Raw genomic sequence first — 19192 nt, 5'->3', positions numbered from 1 at the left:
CAGCTGCTTCATCCCTGAAACATCTGTACTGATTGTGTTATGTAATTTACTAAAAATCCTCTGCTTTGGGGTATATTTGAAGCTGCCACAAATTTTCCACTTTGCAGCAGAACCGTGCACAGGTGTTCCAGAAAACCTGAAGGGCCCTGCTGCAGAATATAGATCCAGCTTGCTGCAGAGTGCACAGAGCATCAGCCACGGGCACTTCGTATCACATGCCAAGTGGCCTATGACAAAGGCTTTATTCTGCCATAGTGTTTACAGGAGAGGAAGAAAGAAAGATGACAAAGTCGCTGTCAGTGATATGACTTGGATTCTTGTCACTTTCTTGTCACTGCCAGAGGAGCACCAATGTTCCTTATGGGCTTTTTCTCTGGTAGAAGTTGTGCACATAGGATTAGGTGCTGTTGTTGGGGCTGGTTTGTTGGAAAAGAAAAATGCAGCTTAGGCCCTGGGCAGTATGTTTATAAGCAAACGGACCACGAGACAAACTGTTAGTGTGTGAAAGAAAAAGGAGCTCACTGCTGTGAGTCAAATACATCCCTTTGCTTCTTTGTGTGGAGGGAAGTACAGATCCAGGTAGGCAGAACACAGAGAGATAAAGTGCTGGGTCTGTGGCTTGCTCTTCCCTTTTGTTTGAGCCCACAGATCCACCCACAATCTCCTGTAAAGCACCCACTGAGATCAGGATCTTTATGTGGTTAGCGAACAGGCATGTGGTGGGAGGAAGTGGGGCTAATGGGACAGCTGCTGCTCATGCCATTATTGTCTGACTTCCATTCAGCAGCAATTGTTGGCATAAATTAATGCTTTGCTCATCAGCTGTAACTTATGCCAGTTCCTCCATTGCACAGGAGCAGCCTCAAACACATTGATTAGGGCTGACTTTAGGAGTAGCAACTAGTAAGAAGGTAAGGGCAGCATGAGTCCTGCAGCAGCTATTTTGGCAGGGATAGAAGGGCCAGGAAACACTGGACCATGAGAGACAAGAGGAAGACCGAACCTACTCTGTAAGGAGTCTCTTGACATGCTTGGAGAAGAGACCTGAAACAACTTGAACTTTGGAAATGAATTTTTGAGTTTGGTAGGGCCAGGGTCTGAGCAGCTGGAGAGAAAGTTCACAGGAGGTCCAGGTTCAGCAAAACAAACAAAAGCCTCTCTCTGAGGTTTACGGTTCTTACTCATCTAAAGTTCTCCCTGCCAGCAAAGTGTCTGGAGGGATGAACCAATAATCTGGGGGACCAGATCCATCATCCATCTGTAAGTACTATGGTTCTGTATTATGCTTGCTTCTGTTCAAATTACATATCAGCAGATTTGTGAATGGAACACAATCTTTCTTTATAAACAAAGGCTAGAGAACACATGCACACCCATGTAGGAGAATAATGCTTCCACCTAGCAATATTTCCATTTAAAGATCTTTATTCCAAAACACTCAGATCTTTTTTTACTTTCCTACAGGTCCTGCAGTTTTGATAACTCATGCTTTTAGGAGAATTCTAAAGGCTTTCTTTGGCCAGGGATTTTAAATCTCTGCATCATTTACATCTTTCCTCTCATTGTAGGCACTCCATAGTGATGCGATATACTGGAGGCAAAAATTAAACAAGTCACTCATGTCAGGCTAACTTTTCTAAATCTTATACCTGAATTGGACACTTTGGCTTGACCATTTCTGTTCTATACATCAGTTCATTAATACACGAAAATATGCTATCAAACAGACAATCAAATTTCATGTAAAATAAGCTTCAGCATTAAAACTGTTCTTAGCATTTTATGTGCAACTCTGTGGGTAGATATATTTCTTGCTACTAGAGCAAAACTGATTTGTGTGATGGTTCCCCATCATGAAATCACTTGGAAGGTTGTGAGATAAAATGTCGCTTAGGATAATGTAATTGGCCTTAAGGTACAGGAGTTGAATTATTTTCAGTGATTTATAATCTGGAAATTAAAGACTCACTCATTTTCTAATTTAATTCCATCTTCAATGGAAAAATGTTCACTCTGAACTAAATTGGCGAGTAATGTTGCTAATTCAAATGCAGATGCAATTTCGATTCTGGTAGCAGTTTGCTGTGATTGACGAGTCCCCAATGGATCATTATGATTCTTATCTCCCAATCTCACAAATTCTCTAGCAGTTGTGATAATAACTTCAGCTAAGGAGAAAAGGGAAAAAATAAATTCTCTGCTGCATTGTCAATTCAGGCTTTGCTTTTTTCTGACATGAAATGGGGTTTATTTCAAATCTATTGCATGTTAGAGACAAATATGAAGCCTCATTACTAAATTTTGTGTCATCATAAAACTGCAGTTTAATTGTTTACAGAGAGTTTTCTAACCTGCATTTAAAATTTACCTAAAATGTGTTTTACATTCTTTGTTGTTAATTAGCTGAGGAATTAAATTGAATTTTGGGTAATTTACTAAGTGTAAAATATATATATGAACATGCCCAATGATTAGCTATAATAATCTATATTTTGACTTTTGAAATTTTTTTTGCCACATTGCTAAAAATATATTAAAAGACTTTAATTTGCATTGAGAAGTTACACTGAGAAGTTAATTTGATTGAGAAGTTACAATGCATTTCCAGATTAAGACCTAGGGTTCACACACTCCTGAATCAATCACTATCAATCCTATAAATAAAAATGGAGTTGTCTAGCATTATAGTTTAGCACAGCAGTTTTTTGTGTTTCCATGATAAACTTAAATTTTTAGGGAAGTTTGAGTCAGTTGTGCAGAGAAAAGTATCTTCAGATTGGAATTTTTTATTGTGATTTCATGTAGAAGCGATTTTATTTAACATGAAGTTAACTTGTGCTAGTTTGCTGAAAAGTAAAAATACCTCATTAACCAACTTAGCCTCTTTTTAAAAATATTTCAGATTGTTAAAGAAATGTTTCGTTTTACAGTTTTAGGAAATCCTTATCTATAGCTAATTTTTTGGGTGGGTGGGAAGACACTCCAGAAATAGGAGAGGAACTGCACCCTCTCTCTTTCCTCCAAGCCATATGAGATTGCAGTATGAACAGTAACCAATGGATTATCGGAATGGGGATAATCTATATATGGAACAGGCAATGTTTACCCAATAATGCTATAAATTATTCAGCTTGAAACTCAGACCTGGCCCGAGCACTGGGTAAATGTGGTGTGAGGAGTGGAAGAGAATCCCTCATCTCTAGGCTGCGGAGCATTTCTCTGGAGGCTACTTTAAATATGCTAAAGTGATTTCATCACCAATTGTTTATTTATACCTTACAACTGAAAACAACAGCAACAAAAGAACAAACATTATTTCCGTGGGACAGCTCACATGGTAAGGTGCTGCAGAAGGTAAGAAAGGGGACCAGAAGCTGGCTGAATACTGAATAAAAATACTGAATTAAGGCGAACAGAACCATTAATTTTTCTCTGAGACTCATGAAACACTTTTACAAAAAAGGGATCACATTCCCCTTTGTTGTCTGTATATATTGGACCAGATCCACAGTTGGTGTAATTAGGCATGGCTTCACCTGAAGATCTGGCCCCTGAGGTATATACACCTCTACCCCGATATAACGCTGTCCTCAGGAGCCAAAAAATCTTACCGCGTTATAGGTGAAAACGCGTTATATTGAACTTGCTTTGATCCACCAGAATGCGCAGCCCCGCCCCCCCTGGAGCACTGCGTTATCACGTTATATCCGAATTCGTGTTATATTGGATGGCGTTATGTCACGGTAGAGGTGTACCAGGAAAATATTGATCATGTTCAAGGTCATGGAAGTAGAATATTGCTTAAAGATAAAAAACATTCCTTTGAATGTACTTTATTCCCTTTTAATCTTATCAGTATTAATCATTATTAACCTCAGGTTTTTTGTTTGATTACGTATGTTGGGCTGTATGCATGAGAATTAATATCAGAAAACACCAGAAAGCACTGTCAGAAGGAGCAGAGGTATGGCTTGTCAGAGGTGTGTGATAGATGGACTATTCCCTTTTTCACATAGATGTTACAAGTGCTCAGATACCAGGGTGATGAGGGCCATATAAGTACATTCTGATTCATATAAGTACCGACATAGATCTGTTCTTTGAGGGCAATAGCAAACTCTCCAGTCAGGTATAGACACCTGAACCAATCACAATGCTTGTAACTCTATATACAAATATAAAACAAACTGCTACACTGAAGCACAAAGAGGGCCTGACTCTCCATTGCTTGGCACCTTGTGTGGTCCTTTACACAGGTGCAAAGTGAGTGTTAAGTGGGTATACAAATACTCCCATCTTGGTGTGATAGCCTTTTACACCCACTTAACACTCACTTTGCAGTGGTATAAAGGATTACACAAGTTAATGGAGAATCAGACTCAGTACGTCAGTAGGAATTATTAGTATGCAATAGGAAAGCATTGCCTCTTGAGTTGAAAAAGTGTCCATCGGTGGGTTACGATGCCTCGTGTAGCTGGTTTTGACATAATGGTACTCTGCTCAAACAGATGTACATTTTCTACAGTAGGGTGTACATACATACATAATCTATATTTTGTTGAATTCTTCATGCTTTATTTTGTTCAGTAAAATATGTCTTTACTTGGACATTAAGTTATCCTCCCTGGAACCACACATTTTGCAAGAGAGTGAAACTTGTCTTAAATGTTCAGCTAAGGACCCCCCCAAAATTTTTTTTTAAAGCTGTAGCTTCATGGAGGTGCCCTTCTATTAAAGATGGAGCAGAGCTTTACTCAGTAAACATTATTCTAGGCCTGATTAGACCACTGTAAAATCAGAAGTAATTTCATAGAAGCAAATACAGTTAAATCAGTGTGAAATGTGTGAGATCAGAATCAGGCCTTTTATGAGTTTGGGGAGAATTTGTAGCAGTCTCTGATGGAAGAAGGTTGTCCAGTAAGGATTGTTATTTGTACAGCATTGTGTTATACTAGCAGGAACATTTCTTCCTGACCAGAGATGGTGATCAGCTTTTGCCCTGAAGAATGGGGGTTGATAATCCTTATAATGTCTATCCTTCCCCTTGTTCTCCTCTGCTCATAAAGCTCAATGTAGCTCATACCATGCGTATAGATCTCTTCTGATATCTCAAATGTACCATCTCAGATGGTATGTTCTGTTGTGTGACTGGTTCATCCTCCCTGCCCCACAAAGCTATGGAGATTTCTATGGAATGAGGGCGGCTGGACTGAAGTGCAGTAAAGCGGATACCATTTTTACAGGAAGGGATGGGTGAGGAATGAACAGATCCAGTCCTGTTCTTCTGGGGCCTTTCTGCTCCCTTCTACAAAAATGGTATTTGCTCTGCTTCACTTTCTTCATCCTTACCCCTCACTATCTGAAAGCTACTGTTGGTTCCTGGGCAGGTCCCCTCTTTCCCATACAGGCTTCTCCCTGTTGCTGGAGGGGAGAGGAGCGGAGTGTGCCAGAGAGACGTGGGGCCCATACTGCAGAGTCAAGAGGAACTGGGGGTCTCAAGAAGGCAGGTGGGTTGCCACAGCAGCAGTCACAGTCCTAAGGCAGGGATGGCCCAGTCAGCAATAACTGAAGGGGGGTAGGGGCAGAAGGGAAGGACAAGGAGAGGGGAGTGGCATTAATTGTACTGTGGGGAGAGAGGATGATAACACTTTGTCTGGAGGACAGGGGGAACTGGGAGCTGCATTAATTGCATTTTGCAGGCTGCATGCACTGTGGGGCGTAAAATGAATAGGGGAGATATAGGAATCTTATCAGGTATGGGCATATGGTATTGGAGAGTTGAGTGTTCATGGGCGCCCCCCCCCCCCCCCCCCCCATGAACACTCAACTCTCCAATACCATATGCCCATTAATTGGATTTGGAAGAGTCTGGGTATGGACCTCCTTCTGCTACCCCTAGTATCCCACAGAAAGCCCAGACAGGGACCTCTTCCCCTAAGCACCCAGCAGCCTGGGGAGAGACATTCCCAGTTGGCGCCCCAAATGACTGAAGTACAGAACATCTGTGTTTCATGCCATGAGCAACAGATTCTAATGTTTTTTAATTATAACAGACGCTTTTAAGAATGTTTTCTCACCATGAATGAAATAAACTAGCTATGGAACTCTGGGAGGGGGAGATGTGACATTGTAAAACCAGTTTATTGGATTCATCATGACGAAACATCCTTAAAAAACTATTTTATACTTTTGGAGCATTATAATCTGTCAATTATGGCACCACACGCAATGAAATACAGGTGATACACATGGCATTGGCTTGTGTCACACGCTGGCAGGTTAGAAGGTTTAGAGATCTGCTTCTTTGCTGCTAGCTATGCATCAGGCCTGCATCCAAGTAGGCTGATGCAGAATCAGTTTACCCTGACATTTACTGTGTCATAACACAGCCCCAGGATTTAGCTCTAATTCAGAACTTTGGGATGGGTCCATATGTCAGTGTCAAACCAAACATCAGAAACTGATTTAAACTGGGATCATAAGAAACAAAGAGTTAAAGATATTAATGTATTAGGTTGATCAGCATTGTGTCTTCCAGCCGTAATTCCACACACAGAACCTCATTTGCATGCAGCTGTAAGCTTACTGGATGTGGTAGAACTAAGTGGGGCAGTACTGTGAATGTACACTCTCAGTAATTCCAGCGACAGAGTGCCTTTAAAATATACTGCTAGTCCTCATAATGTCTTGCCAGTGTTTCACATTAACCTTTAGACTATCTGAATTTAACACTGTATGTAAGTTAGATGGCTTTTTAAAATGGTAGATAGTATAACAAAAAAGATACAGAACATGAAGGAAGACATGTGAGCAAAACAGTTTTTAGAAATGGAATGATTTATGTTATAATATTTTGAGGTAGCCTACCCTTTGGTGGCTGCTCCCTTTAATTTGCACAAGTAATTGACAACTCGTTAGAAGCTCATTAGGCAAACAAACCTTTGTGACAAAAACAAACCTAGTACAACAGGAAACAGACATGACTTTTGAAATATTGTGTGGCATGCTGAAAACTCAGTCAGGTTCAAAGGTACAAGTCACAAAACACCATCATAAAGTTATTATGTTTTAGATTTGCATGTGTTCAACAATTTAACTCCTTAAGTGCCAGCACACTTATGCAGTTGGGCATCACAAAATTTCCCATCATGCATAATACATTGCACAAAACATATATGTCAATAGGCCTATAGAGGTATCATGATTTGGGATATATTGCATCCTATATGCATACATCTGTAGAGCTTCTGAGAAGTAAAAGACTTACTGTTTAAGAACTGGTTAATCAGGAATATTATTACATCATATACTAGGCACTCCACATTCCATCGTATCCACAAATTTTAAACCAAACTTGGCCATTACAATAGAAGTAGAGCTTAAACTTACAGGGCATATTCTTCTCTTGATTCATGAACATAACTCCCACTAATGCTAATAGAGTTTATGCACTTGCACTGGGAGGGAGAGTAGATCACAAACAGTTGATGATCATCATAGACTAACACAGCAGCATACTGAAATTTCTCTTACAAATTATGTACTCTTTCCTCCTACCTCCCTATAGCATAGCAGTGTAACTCTACACACACATCACAACATGTGTGGCAACAACTAGCCGAAGTTATATGAATGACTAGCAGAAGTCACAAGGATATTTTGATATGAACAATACCAATAAAAAAGATACGAGGCCAGATTCTGAGTTCATTTACACAGGTGAAAACGAGAACAGAATTTGGCTTATAGTAGTAAGACAAAATATAGAAATTAAAGCATAAAAGTTTTCCAGTTTACTTATTAGTACAAAATGTAATTGGATGGAAGTAGCAAGTTTCAAAAATTTGTCTTACCATAATGACTGTAATTTTTTAAAAGATCGAAAATGAATCTGACTAGAAAATACCATTAAACTCCAACTTGCTTAAAATTTAAAGGGTAATTCACATATAATGCTTTTATTTAATAGCCCAATTTACAAAACGTCTAAAATTAATGCAGATCTTTTCAGGACAAAATCAGCTGTAACTGCACCAACTAATTTTTGCTCATTTGAACTGAATTATTAATAAGAGAGAAATATACCATATGTTCCCAAAAGAGCTGGATACATTTATTTCAAATAAAATTGCTGTGTTTGGTGGAATATAAGAGGTTTAAATGCTTTCAGAGAAATGGGTTACTTATATACTGATTTAATAGAGTATAAATCAGGCTGCATAATTAGGGACACAGCTGTTTCCTAACCTAAAGCTGGCAGCTTTCGTTGGTTAAGTTCCTTTATCACCTGCATGGCTTTAATCAGCAATAATTTGTTCTTCTTGTGAAGTAATACAAGTTAATCAATAATTTTGTTGTTTATACTATACCGGAGAAGGGCTTTTATGGCAGGTTTGGGTTAAACTGGGAATACATTTGCCTGGGTTGTTTGTTTGATTTACTTCATAATACTGTAATCCTAATTCTAACTGGGAATTAAAGAAGAGGGTATTTTGGTAGTGTAACCTTTATCTAAAACTATTAGAGAGAAATGTTGTTTTAATTTCTTAACATACATATTAAAGTGTCTACTGTAAAATTTGACTTCCACCCACAAATTCAGATCTATAGTTAAAGCCCTGAGTAAACCTCTCCCATCAAAATACATGTGCAACTCTCTAAGGTGTGTATGGGACATCCACAGTGCATTAGAGGGAGGAGAGCTCCTTTTTTCAGCTTCCCTGCTTTACTTGAATATTGCTGGAATCGGTTATGGAAGAACACCCGCTGTTTAAGACCCAGGCCCTAAACCAGAAAGGTACTTAAGCACATGATTAGGTTTAGGCATATAAGTAGTGCCATTGACTTCAGTGGGACTATTCATGTGTGTAAAGGGCCCCAAGCAGCACTAAGAGATAATGGAGCAAGTTAAGGATGGGTTTTCAGATGCCATTGAAATGAATGGACTACTCCTGTGTGTAACTGCTCATCACTGGGAGTAAGGGGTTTACAATCTGGCCCTTATTTTGCAATAGTTATTAAACAAGTCTCATGAAAAATGTGTGAGCCACTGAGTGTGTAAAGAACTATGTAGAGAATTAAAACAATGCATATTATTTACCAGAACGTATTACTTATATACTGGCTTCATTGAGCACAGAGCCCCGAGTGTGAGTAATGCCAATCAAGTGCTTTTAAAAAGCAAGCCTATTTCGTCCCAGTAGATCTTTTGGAATTGTTACTAAGATCCCAGAGATTGTGTTGTCTCCTACCATTCTAAAGCACAGTGCTGTTGCAATAGGTGTATGTAAGTAGAATTGGCTTGGAGCCACAAAGTTCAGATCCAGATCCAAACTTCAGACCCAGGGTTTTGATTTGGCTCATTGTAAGAGGGCATAATGTAGGGTTACATTATACTGCTGTAGTGTCCTGCTGTGAGGTTCAGATCCAGACTTAATAGTGAACATAATGTACAGACACTCCCTGACTTACGCAAGCGTTCTGTAACGCCTTGTGTAAGTCGAATTTTGCATAAGTCGGGAATGTATACCCGACAATTAAGCAAAAAAAAAAAAAAAAGTTACAGAACTTTTTCCGTAAGTCCGGATTTGCGTAAATCCGGATTTGCGTAACCCAGGGAGCATCTGTAATTAAATTTAACATCCTTTTGAGGGGGAAAACACCAAAGAAGCCCACCACCACAGTATTTAACTTCAGAAAGGGGAACTACACAAAAATGAGGAAGCTAGTTAAATGGAAATTAAAAGATACTGTCACAAAAGTGAAATGCCTGCAAGCTGAATGGAAACTTCTTAAAACTACCGTAATAGAGGCTCAAATTAAATGTATACCCCAAATTAGAAAAAACCCAACACAGTAAGGGGACCAAAAAAGTGCCACCATGACTAAACAAACTAAGAGAAGTGGTTAGAGGCAAAAAGGCATCCTTTAAAGATAGGAAGTTAAATCCTACTGAGGAAAATAGAAAGGAGCATAAACTCTGGCAACTCAAGTGTAACAGTATATTTACACAGGGCAAAAAAGAATTTGAAGAGTAACTAGCCAAAGATTCAAAAACTAACAGCAATTTTTTTTTAAATGTACATTTGAAGCAGGAAGCCTGCCAAACAATCTGTGTGGCCATTGGTGCTAAATCAAGGTGATAAAGGAGCACTGGAGGAAGATAAGGCTGTTGTGGAGAAACTAAATGAATTCTTTGCATCAGTCTTCACTGAAGAGGATGACAAGGAGGTTCCCACATCTGAGCCATTCTTTTTATTTGACAAATCTGAGGAACTGTCCCAATAAAGGAGGTTTTGGAACAAATTGATAAATTAAACAGTAATAAGTCACCAGGACCAGATGGTATTCACCCAAGAGTTCTGAAGGAACTCAAATATGAGGTTGCAGAACCGCTAACTGTGGTATGTAACCTATCATTTAAATCTGCTTCCGCATCAGATAACTGGAGGATAGCTAATGTGACACCAATTTTTAAAAAAGGCTCCAGAGGTGATACTGGTAAGGATACCAGCCATAAGCCTAACTTCAGTACCAAGCAAATAGATTGAAACTACAGTAAAGAACAGAATGATCAGACACATAGATGAACACGATTTGTTGGGAAAGAGTCAGCATGGCTTTTGTAAAGGGAAATCATGCCTCACCAATCTATTAGAATTCTTTGAGGAGGTCAAACACGCACATGGACAAGGGTGATCCAGTGGATGTAGTGCACTTGGACTTTCAGAAAGCCTTTGACAAGGTCTGTCACCAAAGGCTCTTAAGCGAAGTAAGCAGTCATGGGGTAAGAGAGAAGGTTCTCTCATGAATCAGTAACTGGTTAAAAGACAGGAAACAAAGGATAGGAATAAATGAGTTTTTATTTTGGAGAGATGCAAATAGTGGTGTCCCCCAAGGACCTGTAATGGGACTAGTACTGTTCAACATACTCATATATGATCTGGGAAAAGGGGTAAATAGTGAGGTGGCAAAATTTGCGGACGATACAAAATTACTCAAGATAGTCAAGTCACAAGCAGACTGGGAAGAGTTACAAAGGGATCTCACAGAACTGGGTGACTGTCAGATGAAATTCAATGTTGATAAATGCAAAGTAATGCATGTTGGAAAACATAATCCTAACTACAGATACAAATGATGGGATCTAAATTAACTATTACCACTCAAGAAAGATCTTGGAGTCATTGTGGATAGTTCTCTGAAAACATCTGCTCAATGTGCAATAGCAGTCAAAAAAGCCAACAGAATGTTGGGAATCATTAGGAAAGGGATAGATAATAAGACATGAAATATCATAATGACACTATATAAATTCATGGTACGCTCACATAGTGAATACTGTGTGCAGTTCAGTCACCCAATCTCAAAAAAGATATATTATAATTGGAAAAGATTTAGAGAAGGGCAACAAAAATGTGAAGAGAGATTAAAAAGATTGGGACTTTTCAGCCTGGAAAAGAGACAACTGTGGGTGATATGATAGATGTCTATAAAATCATGACTGGTGTGGAGAAAGTGAACAAGGACATGTTATTTACCCTTTTACATAACAAAGACCAGGAGTCACCCAATGAAATCAATAGGCAGCAAGTTTAAAACAAACAAAAGGAAGTACTATTTCACACAACACACAGTCAACCTGTGGAACTGATTGCCAGGGGATGTTGTGAAGGCCAAAACTAAAGTGGGATTGAAAAAAAGAATTAGGTAAATTCATGGAAGATCGGTCCATCAATGGTTGTTAGCCAGGATGTACAGGGATGCAACCCCAAACTCTGGGTGTCCCTAGCTTGTGACTGCCAGAAGCTGGGAATGGGCGACAGGGGATAGATCACTCGATTATTGCTTGTTCTGTTCACTCGATTATTGCTTGTTCTGCCCTATGAAGCACCTGGCATTGCCTACTGTCAGAGGACAGGATACTGAGCTAGATGGATCATTGGTCTGACCCAGCATGGCTGTTCTTATGTAAACCTTTCCAAGGTTTATGCTGTTTGCATCTCCAGCTTTAACTAGGGCTATTTTCTAATATAAATCTAATGCTTTAATAATTGTGCTTGTTCAGTAGCTGATTTTCTAATGTAATTAACGGAACATATACATTTTTAAAGGGCCTACTTCATGGTATGGGCATACTTCCATAGTCTGGGGGCATACAGAATTCCTTTTGGTTTCAAGAGGAGTTATGTCCCTCAAAAGGACACAAAATGTGACTCTGGTCTACATTGTGGGGGGCGGGGAGGGGGAAATCGATCTAAGTTATGCAACTTCAGCTACATGAATAACGTAGCTGAAGTTGACGTGCTTAGATCTAATTACTGCGGTGTCTTCACTGTGGTAAGTCGACGGGTGACACTCCCCCGTCGACTCCGCCTACACCTCTCGCTCTGGTGGAGTTCCGAACTTGATGGGAGAGCGCTCAGCAGTCGATTTATTGCATCCCATTGATCCAGCGGGTAATGTAGACAGGCCCTCAGACTCAAGGAAATAATGTAGCCATTTGGAATTATGGTTACACAGAAAAGTTCATTCCTTTAATTTTTTTCCACTCATGAGATTTAAAGGTCTGATCTAAAGCCCAATGGTGACAAGAAGAGTGTTTCTATTAGCTTTAGGGGGCTTTGAATCAGGTCTCAAAAGACTAAACAGGTTTCTTTTTATTTGTTGCTAATTTTTAAAAAAATAATCTTCTTCTTCTAATGAACTTTTAGCCAGAGAAAATTTTTATGGACAGGTTGTAGACTGATGTTTCTAAATGAAATACTGACAAACCTTTAATTATAGTAAGGTATGTAGGTACCACTATAATTCATCACATAGCTTTGATTTTAACTATAGGAACCATTGTTTCAGTCTACTTGTCGAATATTGGAAACAGTACACTTATAATACAAATATATTAAAACCATTGTTTTAATGTTGTTGCTATTTACAATTGATTTGATCTGGTGTTATGTGAGAGTGAAAGTTGACGCTGGCAAAAGGAGTTTAATTTTTTTTTAGTTAGAACTCTGTTTCATATACAGTGAAAATATACTTGAGAATTTCCTGAAGGAACAGGACAGCTGAACTATGGGGTATTGATAAATATACGGATTCTGCACAAACCTGAGTGCATGTGAGAGATATTTGGTTTTGAATATTGAACTAAAATGCACAGACTTAATTTACCATCTCTGTATGACTTTGCAAGCTTTGTTTATTTTTACATTTTTCTCTTTCAGCTTCAAACATCACCTACTCCATAAAAGTGAATGTTAGATAGCTTAGCCATTACCATAGTTTAGCTAGAAAAAGACTGGAGCACCCCCTAAAGTGCAGAGCTAGCATCAGCACAAAATACATATCAATGGAACTAAGCAATGTACATTTATATAGATAGAAAACAAATGTTAACTTGCAACAAATGTTCCAAAATTCTGTTCTAGGTAGCACAGAATACTGGCAAACTATAATAGAAATATTCCGTGTGACCAACCTTATGAAATGATGATGTCAAACCACTGAATACCAATTAGTAAAGTATCATGGTCATTCTAGTAGCATTATTTGAGCAAGAGAAGATTTATATTTTATTTGCTGATATAAATATGTATTTATTCATATCAGAGGGAAAACAATGGACCATGAGCCATTGCAGCCCCTGGGTTTTTATTTTAAAGAATTATATTTTTAATCGTACCGGATGTCCCTTGTCTCCTTGCGTGTTTTAGACAGACAGATAGCTAATCCTAGTCCACATTTCCTGCGTTTAGTGCCAGAACTTTATTTCAGCTCCAAAAAGGGGGAATATCCAGCCTAAAACTAGCAAATTACATTAACTTGCAATTTGAAAACTTTGAATAGTTAAAATATAGTGGGAGAAAAGAATAAATCTCACCCTGCATGGCTTTACTTCATGTGCCTCTTTTATACACTGCAGACTGCAGTTTCACAAATTTTAGGAGTATTATGGGGGTAAATTTTACAGCCTGGTAAACAGTTTTTCAACGGTTTCTCAGTTGTATGCGGTACAAATGAGCTTCCACAAAACAGCAGATTCCCCTGCCTTCCTATTCTAGCTCTGCCCTTGATCACAAACATATTGTGAGTGTCCAGGAACCAATGTAGACAGTTATTGAAGTTAAAGGTTTAATAAACTTTTGCTCACTTGGCCAAAAGTTACAGATTTCTAACAGGATAACTCTTAAAGACACCTGTCCCAACAGCAATGTAATGGGAGAATCCTTCCTCCTTTTGATGCTGAAATCCACAGCTTCTACATCTGTCTCAAGATCAGCCCACTCAAACCCCAGGCCCTACCAGATCTATATAATGCCAAGGTGTAATCATGGCTTAGCCATTCCAAGGCCTAAGCAAGGCCACACTCCTATTTAGATTACTGCATGAGGCAACCTCCCACAAGAGTTCATACCTTACTGCAAATGCCAGCTCTTCTTTGGACTGAAGGTGGACTGACACCAAAGTAGACTATGGCATAATTATCTGTCCAAACATTTATCTGCCTTGTCCCATAGCCCTATACGCAATAACTTAGGTGTACACCCTAGAAAGGTGCTGCTCTACCTGTACACACCAGGTCCCATCATAATAATGCCCAGAGGCATCTGGACACCACTGGATTTCTGGGGACAAAAGCCTACCTAGATCCCACTGAATTATTCCTCATCCTACTCTGCCCATTCCCCGCAACTCAGAGCTGCCATGATCAAACTGCTGCTCTGCACACGGATTCCTCTCTCTAAACCCCTGCTGCCACTTCCAACATAACTCACCCTACAGCAGGTGGTTTTCAAGGTCCTCCACCTTTAGGAAGCATTCTCCTTCCTCCAGTCTCCATAGTGTCAAGGGGCAGGGTAGAGCAGGAAAAGCCCTGCCTCTTTCCAATGTCACCTTATATATGCAGCTCCCCATACCATCTGCTGGCCTGTCCCAGTGTTTGTCAGAAATGCTTTTATTTACCAATAGCTGTTCCCCTATTAAGAGCAAGCACCATGATGCCAATCAGGGTGTGGTTCCTGCACCTGATCCCTGCCTTTGCAACTGACAAATGTGATTTTGTGGTGATCCACACACAGAATGTCTCACTCTGCCTTTATAAATCTGAGGCATAGGAGAGATTACAGCTCGGATTAGATAGCCCCAAGAGTGGTTTGAGAAACAATGGTCTTTAGCCAATAAACTACATACAAGGGGGGAAAACAACCATCAGCCAGAAATGAAAGAGAAAAAAAAATAGAGATCTATTGCAGAAGCTAGGTGTTAGCTCCAGAAAACTAACCAAAAACATACAGGAATCCTGTTCCTCTCTGCATTTCCTGGAATTTCCCTCTAAAGCTATCCTTTCCACTGCAACATTGTCCTGTCTTTGTGATATTTTTCATTTGAATTATTCAGGATTTTCAATGGGGTAGCTGAGGTCAGAATCTGGCCCAATGGCCCAGTGTGACGTTAATATTTTCCACCATTAGAGAAGCAAATCCTGTAGATCCTTCATAGGCTGCTAAGAGATATGTGTCTTCTGTTGGTCTAGGGCTCTGGGGGCAGGAAAACATTGGCGTTAGCTGATTTTGTTTTGAATGTGTTTTCATTATTCCCCGCCCTCTTCCCCAAAGAAAGTAGCTGTTGGTAGTTGTGAAGTTATTTAGGAACATTTTACTAATTATGTTTAACTACTTTCTATTCAATATGCACCGAAAGCATATATCAAATTGTTTTTCAATATATGCAACTTAGTAAAACATGAGTAATTAAGACGCTGGTATTTTCTATATACATGAATTCTGACTTTTCACCGGCATATTTATCATCACCTGCAAATCTATATATTGAACCCTCCCCCCCAAAAATTATAAATTTGAATAGCCTGAAACAACAGTTTAGGGCTATAAACAAAATAGACTGTGCCTTTCTCCCAGTGAACTTTGATCTCTGTACTACAGGTCAGGCTCAGTACTTCATTCCATAATCTCCCAAATACCTAATTGCCTAATTAATGTATCATTTCATACCCAATCAGTTTAAAGAGATTGTATGAAAGTATGGTAGAAAAACAGGGCTGTGAGGCTTTGGTTATGGTCCTATAGCTCTAATTCAAGAATTAAATATCTGTCTTTTCTAAAAGTCATTACATGATTTATTGGAAAATTGGTAGAAACAGCCCTTCGGGGCTTGTGCTCAAAATCTGGTTTAAAAGAGTGGCTGCAAGCTATGACTCTTGATTTCCTTGTATCAAAATGAATAGCACTGCCTGTTCCTATGCAAATTAAATGTTTGAATGTATTTTCGTGTAGATTATATTTGTTAATTCTATTCCGTATACAATGAGATGACTTCTGTTTTGATCTTTCTACCTTGAATAGGCTAAATTAAATTCTCCCCCTAAACTACTCAAGCTCCTGATTCACCAAAGGTGCAGGACTGCTTTTTCTGTTGTTTGATAGCTCTAAAATGTCTGCAGAAATTGTAGGTCAAGAATTACAACTGTGGTAAATCATGTCTCGTGAATGAGAAGTAATCTGTGATTTCTCTAGGGGTTTTTTGGCCTGTCATTAAAATGAGCATAATATTCAGAAGAAAATAAAGGACTCTTTAATATATATTGGCATAAATATAAGCTGTGTCAATCTATGCATGCTGATTGATACCTATAAACATCCTCTGATGTCCAGAATCTATGTTACCTTAAAAACAGAATAACTTTGTTTTGGAATATCAACAAGTAATGGCTAGTTTAACAAGAGTTATTTATAGCTATTGTTTATGAAAATGTGATGAAAATTATTTTATACATCTAAAGTGGGTTTGAGGTTATTATTACGCAGTGAAATACAAACCCACCACACTGCTTGCTGGAGCATTATCAGTGAAGATCATCTAGCTACGTTTTTATACTTTGCTCCTCATCATTATACCTGAGGATGAAATTCATTCCTGTGCAGCAGGCCAGAAAACACCTATTCATCATTTAAATCCCCTTTTCCCCCATTTTGAGGACTTAAGTAGACCTTAAGTGTCTCAAAGATCTTGTTCTGGCGCTCTTCTGGAGGACAACTTTCAATCCTAGCATCTGAGGTGCTGTCACATGCTGCTTTATTACCTACCTGGACATATCTACAGCTGACATGCTCCACTGATTTCACTGAACAATGTGCATGACACTCTTTGCCATGCTTAGTATATGTGCAAAAAGATGTACTAGTACTTGCTTTTTCTTGCTTCTTTCAACCACTTCCTTGCTTCATGCTTCTCACACTGATGAGTTCTTTAAGTCATGAACTGCACTTGCATTTTTTCTCTTTTCTAAAAACTTGTGTGACAAAATGGTAGTTTTGGGGTGGAAAAAGGAGGTGTCACACAAATATATGAATGAATGAGAATGAAAGATTAGTGTCGATGTATATACGGTATAGCCTATAAGAATCTCTAGCATGCATGCACAGCAGCTGGACTGACATGATAGACCATAATGCTGCAAAGGGCACATAGCAGGCACATCAGATGCAGCTGGGTGGACACAACAGCTCCAAAGAGCGCCTATAATAGTCCATTGGGTCAATGATCCACAAACCAAGAAGGATTTCCATGATAGACCATAACAGCTGGTTCGAAGCTATTATATTTTATCAAGTCAAAATCCAACTTTTAAAAGGTGGCAATATACATATTTACACTAAAAGAAGAACAGGAGTACTTGTGGCACCTTAGAGACTAACAAATTTATTAGAGCATAAGCTTTCGTGGACTACAGCCCACTTCTTCGGATGCATATAGAATGGAACATATATTGAGGAGATATATATACACACATACAGAGAGCATAAACAGGTGGGAGTTGTCTTACCAACTCTGAGAGGCCAATTAATTAAGAGAAAAAAAACTTTTGAAGTGATAATCAAGCTAGCCGAGTACAGACAGTTTGATAATAAGTGTGAGAGTACTTACAAGGGAAGATAGTCAATGTTTGTAATGGCTCAGCCATTCCCAGTCCTTATTCAAACCGGAGTTGATTGTGTCTAGTTTGCATATCAATTCTAGCTCACCAGTCTCTCTTTGGAGTCTGTTTTTGAAGTTTTTCTGTTGTAATATAGCCACCCGCAGGTCTGTCACTGAATGACCAGACAGGTTAAAGTGTTCTCCCACTGGTTTTTGAGTATTTTGATTCCTGATGTCAGATTTGTGTCCATTAATTCTTTTGCGTAGAGACTGTCCGGTTTGGCCAATGTACATGGCAGAGGGGCATTGCTGGCACATGATGGCATATATCACATTGGTAGATGTGCAGGTGAATGAGCCCCTGATGGTATGGCTGATGTGATTAGGTCCTATGATGATGTCACTTGAATAGATATGTGGACAGAGTTGGCATCGGGGTTTGTTACAAGGATAGGTTCCTGGGTTAGTGGTTTTGTTCAGTGATGTGTGGTTGCTGGTGAGTATTTGCTTTAGGTTGGGGGGTTGTCTGTAAGCGAGGACAGGTCTGTCTCCCAAGATCTGTGAGAGTAAAGGATCAAAGATGCCATTTCACTCCATTGGATAAACAATATATGTTCTCAAAATTAGTATGAGAATCACAGTGCATATTTACTTGATAGACCAATAATAGCGTTTAGAAAGCCACTATATTCCTTTGGATAGAACCAAAATAATCCAGGACAATTTTATGCATCAGAATATGTATTTATAAATAACAATGTACATGGCCTATAAAAAGACAAAATATGCTTCTACACTCATTCATTATGTTGTTACCCAATAAACTGGGAAATCCTCTTGCATTAATATTGGGATGGATTTTCAAGTGTGCCTGAGCGTGATCAAGACTAGGATCAGCAGGGTATTTACACCTTTCCACCAACCCTGGGGAAAGCCAAGGACTAGTTTCACTCCAGGTGTAAGTTAGAGCAACCTTGAGACTGCTTTATCTTGCACCAGCTGGAATGGCCTCCTATGCCCAGGCTCTACCACTTCCCTCACCAGAATACTTACCACACTGTCAGGGGGGCTGGTAGTGGATCCCACAGAGCTGGCTATATCAACACAGAGGGAATTCCCAACTATCCTAGTAGAACAGCTATCTGTCCCCTTTGTGTCACTAGAGCAGCACAAAATGGATCTGGCCCATTGTCTTTATACCTTTTCACAAAAGGTTGATTTGTTTTGTTTTGATTTTATGGTGAAGATGATACAA

The 19192-nt window shown here is 39.1% G+C and overlaps 1 long non-coding RNA gene across 3 annotated transcripts in view; it reads left to right on the top strand.

Moving 5' to 3' along the window:
• The first annotated feature begins 847 nt into the window (after window positions 1-847).
• The window catches only part of LOC135972949 (uncharacterized), a 44268-nt gene continuing 25923 nt past the window's right edge, over window positions 848-19192 (top strand). For all 3 annotated transcript variants that reach the window (XR_010589563.1, XR_010589565.1, XR_010589564.1), the window contains exon 1: window positions 848-1260. This is a non-coding gene — a long non-coding RNA (uncharacterized LOC135972949). The remainder of the gene's footprint in view (window positions 1261-19192) is intronic.

The sequence above is a fragment of the Chrysemys picta genome, chromosome 7 (genome assembly GCF_011386835.1).
Source record: "Chrysemys picta bellii isolate R12L10 chromosome 7, ASM1138683v2, whole genome shotgun sequence".
Taxonomy (NCBI): domain Eukaryota; kingdom Metazoa; phylum Chordata; order Testudines; family Emydidae; genus Chrysemys; species Chrysemys picta.
The sequence above is the reverse complement of the archived record's forward strand: the minus strand, read 5'-3'. Positions and strand labels throughout refer to the sequence as shown.